Source organism: Eurosta solidaginis, chromosome 5, assembly GCF_040869045.1.
Source record: "Eurosta solidaginis isolate ZX-2024a chromosome 5, ASM4086904v1, whole genome shotgun sequence".
Taxonomy (NCBI): Eukaryota; Metazoa; Arthropoda; class Insecta; order Diptera; family Tephritidae; genus Eurosta; species Eurosta solidaginis.
Genome location: NC_090323.1, coordinates 111649223 through 111655549, shown reverse-complemented (window position 1 = coordinate 111655549; position 6327 = coordinate 111649223). Strand labels below are relative to the sequence as shown.

The 6327-nt window shown below is 36.7% G+C and overlaps 1 pseudogene; it reads left to right on the top strand.

Annotated features, from left to right (window-relative positions):
• The first annotated feature begins 2482 nt into the window (after positions 1-2482).
• Positions 2483-5567, top strand: LOC137251734 (COP9 signalosome complex subunit 2-like; annotated as a pseudogene).
• The last annotated feature ends 760 nt before the right edge of the window (positions 5568-6327 follow it).

Genomic DNA, 6327 nt, shown 5'->3' with positions numbered 1-6327 from the left:
TCGTTCTATCTTAACGATCGGTTGTATCGGATATATACTATATATAGCTCCGATCGAAATGGTTTTTTCATGAAATCTTCTATGATATATTAGAATAAATATCACCAAGTTTAACGTTTTTATATTAGAAATTAAAGGAGAAATTGCCAAAAATCTTTCTATCTGAACGATCGGTTGTATGGGATATATACATATAGTATAGCTCCGATCAAAGTGATTTTTTCAACAAATCTTCTATGATATATTAAAATATATATCACCGAGTTTCACGTTTCTACTTTCCAAATTAATGGAGAAATGGCCAAAAATCTTTCTATCTGAACGATCGGTTGTATGGGGTATAACTATATATAGCTCCGATCAAAGTGATTTTTTCAGGATATCTTCTATGATATATTAGAATATACATCACCGAGTTTCACGTTTATACTTTTACTAAATTGCGGCAGGAATGACCAAAATCGTCTTATCTGAACGATCGGTTGTATGGGAGATATATCTTATAGCGGTCCGATCCTACCGGATCCGACAAATGTCTAATATAATACAAAAATACATCCTTGTGCCAAATTTTATTGAGATATCTCAAAATTTGAGGGACTAGTTTGCGTTCAAACAGACAGACGGACGGACAGATGGGCATGGCTATATCAACTCACTTCGTCGCCCTGATCAATTCGGTATACTTAGTGGTGAGTCTATCTTCGGACCAAAGTTAATATACCATTTCGTATTCATGAAAGGTATAAAAACAAATTTAGGACGTGTTCTCTGCGATAATGGTGATAAAATAACGGAAGTCTCAACTAATATTTTTTTACTACCCGAGGTCCAGGGCGGCTACAAAAAGTGTTCTGACATATCAGAGATAAACTTAAATTATTGGCAGGATTGCGGCTCTTGTAGAAGCTTACCACCACTATTGGACGACGATGCAGGGTATATGCTTGAAAATCATTTTCCAACAAAAGATATGAGTTCTGTACGAATGAACAGTTTAGAAGCGTTGGTATCCAAAATTCAAAAGGAGCTGGAGGACTACAAAATAAGAGTTAATAATATCGAAACTGAGCACCGGCATTAAGAGAAAAAATAAAAAATAAAAAATCGCTGTTTACACACGAATACTTTTGTCTCTGTAACTCGGATGGGCAACTTGCCTTGAGTTGTCTTTTTTCGTTTCATAATTTTCTTTAATCCTCAATATTTCTTTTAGAATTGCCCCTTTTTTGCGCTTTAATAGTTAATATTCGATTTTTATTTGAAATATTTATTAAGTGCTTATTTTTAATTTTTTAGTGAACAAAAAAATTGTTTAGAAAAACATTTAAAGGAAATGCCAAAAGACAAGCCTGTGCAAATGGAATACGCCACACCAAAAGAGAAATTCCGATAATTAGCAATAAAACTACACTTCAAAAAACGCGAGTACTCCATAAATAGTGTAAGGAATACTCTTTTAGGAGTATAGGAGTGCTCCAAAACTAATCTGTATTCATACAAAAAATGTGCTCCAAATAACATTGCGTTGACCTAGGAGAGGAATAGGTGATCCCACTCTCGCTTTGTTTGTGAGTATTCCTTATAGTACATACGTTAGAGTACTTTCCAAAATTCTTTCACTGTAGTACTCTATGGAGCACCACCCACAGAGGATCATATGCTAAAGTACTCCAAAAAAACTACCCGATGGAGTATCTGCGGAACAGTACTCTCCAAACTGCTCCTGAAATATTACTCCATGGAGTACCGACAAGAGATTACTTGCGAAACTGCTCTCAAAACATTACTCCTTGGAATACTAGCAAAAGAGTACTCGTTAAACCACCCTCAATGGATTACCTAATGGAGTACCTACAGGAGATTACTTAAGAAAGTACTCTCAAGGCATTACTTCTTGGAGTAGCTACGGAAGAGTACTTTTAAAGTCATCGCTAGAGAAGAAGCCACCCAAAATAAAACATAAAATTTATAAAAAAAAAAATCATATTATTTTCTCTATTTACGCAAATGCTAAATAACATAAGAATATTCGTAGTATAAATTATTAAAATATTAAATATATAATTCCATTTTTTTTTTTTTTTAATTCCATAACTTCTGATCCCGCGGCATAATTTGGAGCGTCGCATTTTGTCCATTTTTCAATCTACGCGCAAACTTTTCCCTCTCCATTTTCTGAATAGGTCTTTTGTGACGTGCGCTTTATTCCATATGTTACCTTTATATATTTGGTTATTATTTTATTTTTGACCAATAAAATTCTTTGTCTTTTAAATTAAATTCACTCCTATAATTCTTTCCGACACAATTCCTCTTTGATTATTTCTCTATACTAGCCGCGTTCTATTCTAAGCGAGTGCGAAAAGAACGCCAAACTCGGTTAAAATTTCCCTGCAGGTATTTAACAACACTGGTAACATTTCAGCTGTCAAAATCATCTGTTGTTTATTATTGACGATTTCTTTGTTATTCATATTACTATAATGTGCGATAATGAAGATGATTTTATGTGCGAAGAGGACGAAGATTATGGATTGGTAAGTTTAGAGGGATGAAAAATTGTTCGGTGGGCTCTTCCCATGCACTTCCTAGTTGGCCAATAACCGGCAAAGTGTTTTTGCAGAAATATTCAGAGGATAGCAACTCCGAACCAGATGTGGATCTCGAAGACCAATATTACAATAGTAAAGCGCTAAAGGAAGAAAATCCTAATGGAGCGCTGGCTTCGTTTCAAAAGGTGCTTGACCTGGAAGGAGGTGAAAAAGGAGAGTGGGGATTCAAGGCGCTTAAGCAAATGGTTAAGATAAATTTTAAATTGGTAATTATATGGATGAAGTGAAGAATTCCCCAACATTTTAATAAACACTTGTATTATAGAATAATTATAATGAAATTATGGAAAGATACAAACTTCTATTGACTTACATTAAAAGTGCTGTTACGCGTCATCACTCGGAAAAATCCATCAACTCCATCTTGGACTATATTTCCACATCCAAAAATGTAAGTCATACTAAAGATGGAAACTACCATAAATTTTCAAATTACACACGTTTTATTCTAGATGGAAATCTTACAAAAGTTCTATGAAACCACACTGGATGCGTTGAAGGATGCCAAAAATGATAGTCTTTGGTTCAAAACCAACACCAAATTAAGAAAACTATACTTTGATCTTGGCGATTTTATTAAGTTACAAAAAAATACTCAAACAACTGCACCAATCCTGTCAAACAGATGATGGTGAGGATGATTTGAAGAAGGAGACGCAATTGCTGGAAATTTATGCGTTAGAAATTGAAAGGTATACGGTGCAGAAAAACAATAAAAAAAACTAAAAGCTTTGTATGAACAATCATTGCATATTAAATCGGCAATACCTCATCCCCTTATAATGGGCGTAATACGTGAGTGTGGCGGAAAATGCATTTGCGAGAAGCTGAATTTGAAAAAGCGCATACTGATTTCTTCGAAGCATTCAAAAACTATGATGAATCTGGCTCCCCACGACGCACAACGTGCTCAAAATATTTAGTTTTGGCGAACATGTAAGTAGAGAAAAATATCTTTTATGAATACACTGCTAAATTGGATACTGTTGCCTTCGGGAATTTACCTAATTACTGGGAATGTCATTAGCGGTTGTATGAAGTTGCATTTGATAACCGCACTATTTACAGGGAGTTTTTTTTTAACTCTTATTCACAGAAGCTAAATTAACTATATTCAAAGTTATGAACGATAAGCGAGCGTTATTGTAACGATAAGGACATTTTGTGAGATTTCCCAGTTGGTTAAGGTGCTTAGAACTCTTCCGGCGGTAGGCATGTCTTTCTTTTCTGAGCCAATCGGGCTGGTACAATGTGTTTATCCGACAAATAATTGTCCATACTAGCAACACTTCCTTAATCTCTCCTCAAAATAATCAAGGAATCGATTCCAAACAAGTATCGAGGGAAACTACTCTTTACTGCTACTTTTTATAGAAGGCAATTTATTAGCGGAATGCAATATTATCAACATCAAATATATTTTTTGGGGAATTTTTATATTGGAACTTAGAAGTGCCAAGAGCTGCAAATCTTTAAATCGAATCATAGAAGTTTGAAATTGTCGGGGCAAAATTTGACAAGAGTAATATTGCCTCGATACTGTGTCCATGTATACGATACCTAGGAAAGTACTTATAAGAGGTAATCGACTACTTGGTAGGTGGTGAGGTGAAAAAATTTGAATAAAACTTCCTTTTTTAGCATAACTCATTCAATAAACATCCATGTCGTCGGGACGTTGTCGTTGTAGAATAGTTTTATACAAAAGTTTTGACTGTATATCGCTATTTGACATCTTCCTTTAATCTTTCTAGTTTTATATGTTTCGGTGCCTTATTCCACATACAAATAACAAATCTGTTTAAACACTCATCAAAGGTATTGTGGATAATTTGATAGGGGATTGTTGTGTATACATTCATGATTGTAAGAGGATTTTCCCCGTATAGACGTGGTTGTTGTTATTGCTGTTGTAGCAATGTTTCGCCCCACCTAATAGCTGCGACCGATCACAAATTGTCATCAATATCCTCTAACGGGAGTCCAAGGAAACTTGCTGTTTCGACAGAGGTGGACCATAATGAAAGGGGTGTTAGAGGCGTTGGTTCCACATTACAATTAAAGAGATGGTTGGTGTCATGTGGGGACACATTGCAAGCGGGGCATACATTTTGTATGTCGGGGTTGATTCTGGATATGTAAAAGTTTAACTTGTTACAGTATCCAGAACGAAGTTGAGCCAGAGTGACTCGCGTTTACCTGGGGAGTATGCGTTCCTCTTCCGCTAGTTTTGGGTACTGTTCCCTGAGTACTGGATTCACCGGGCAATTCCCGGCATAAAGGTCCGACGCCTGTTTGTGGAGTTCACCAAGGTCCTGCTTATGTTTTTTTGCTTATTGTTGTTGTTGTAGCAATGCTCGCCCCACCTAATAGCCGTGACCGATCACAAGTTGTCATCATCTCTCCAGTTTTTTCGCCTCGCGAAACCTGGCATTATCACCGACTAAATCTGCCGCTACCTTATTTACAACACGGACGTCTCAAATATCGACCATTTTGATCGTCCACGTCACCGACTGTCTTACACCCCAAAATCTTGCGTGCGACGTTGGATCAGGATCTACATTTTGGTGAGCACGCAGCCGCAATTGGTCCGAAAATCCAGAGCCGTAATAAAATCCCCCAATCCCTTGCTGGCAGTACTTGGGGAAAAGACAAAGAAACGCTCATTACCACATACAAAGCAATCTTTTACAAGTTCGATTTATGTTTTATATGTCTTTTTATATTTCTTTGCAGAAAATGAGCAAAACACACAGGCACATTCAAAAATATCGTAAATAGCGCGCGCAAAGGTGCGGTGGAAGGTATTAAACATAAAGTTGCCAAGCCTTACAAAAAATTATAAAATTATGAAAAACTGCATAACGAAAAAAATTTATACCCATATACTTACTTATATTTGTACATTTTAAAGTTATCTTGCTGTTAAACTAATGAGTTATGAATCAAAAATGATAAGCAGAAAATAAAATTAAATAACATTATATAAACTGTAATAAATGCAGTCCCATATAATTATTTAAATAAGAGATTAAAATTAGTTAGCAACTACGTAAGTATATGTGGATTAGAGGTTTACGGAGTAGCTCCTTACGGAGGGATTGCCCCTCGTTCACTTACTCCAGAGAGGCTTCGAACATAACCCCGGTCTTTGGAAGTGCAGCGTCTGCTGAAAAAAATGGTCACACTGTTGTCGGTATATCTCGGGGTAGCTCCTTAGTGGTCACGCACAAAGGCGACTTACGGTTGCTATTAATGGTCTTTTAATACTCATGCCTCTAGTGGCACATGTAGCTTCCAGATTTTTCGGCTGTTTTTAGGAGCTACAATTCCCGATATGCGAACAGTAGCAATCCCGACCACCAGTCGCTACCACACCTCCAGACCCTCACACCATATGACAGCACGGATGCTATAGGACTGCGAATCCGAACTCATACCTTCGTCGACGTCACTGTCCTAGAAGCTCTTGGTGTATGATATAAGAGCTCATTATGGATGACCGCGTAGCTTCAGTTTTCATACTAGTTCGACTGTCCACCACGGCGGCGGCGTTTATCGGCGGCGCATATCTCTAATGTGGATACAATATTTGAACCGTTTATTGAAATTGGCACAAGTAAAAAATCATTGAACTTATTGCAATTTTGGTAAGCCACAGTTATTTGCATTCAAGCAAGCATTCTTAAAACCGTATTCGAAAAAATTT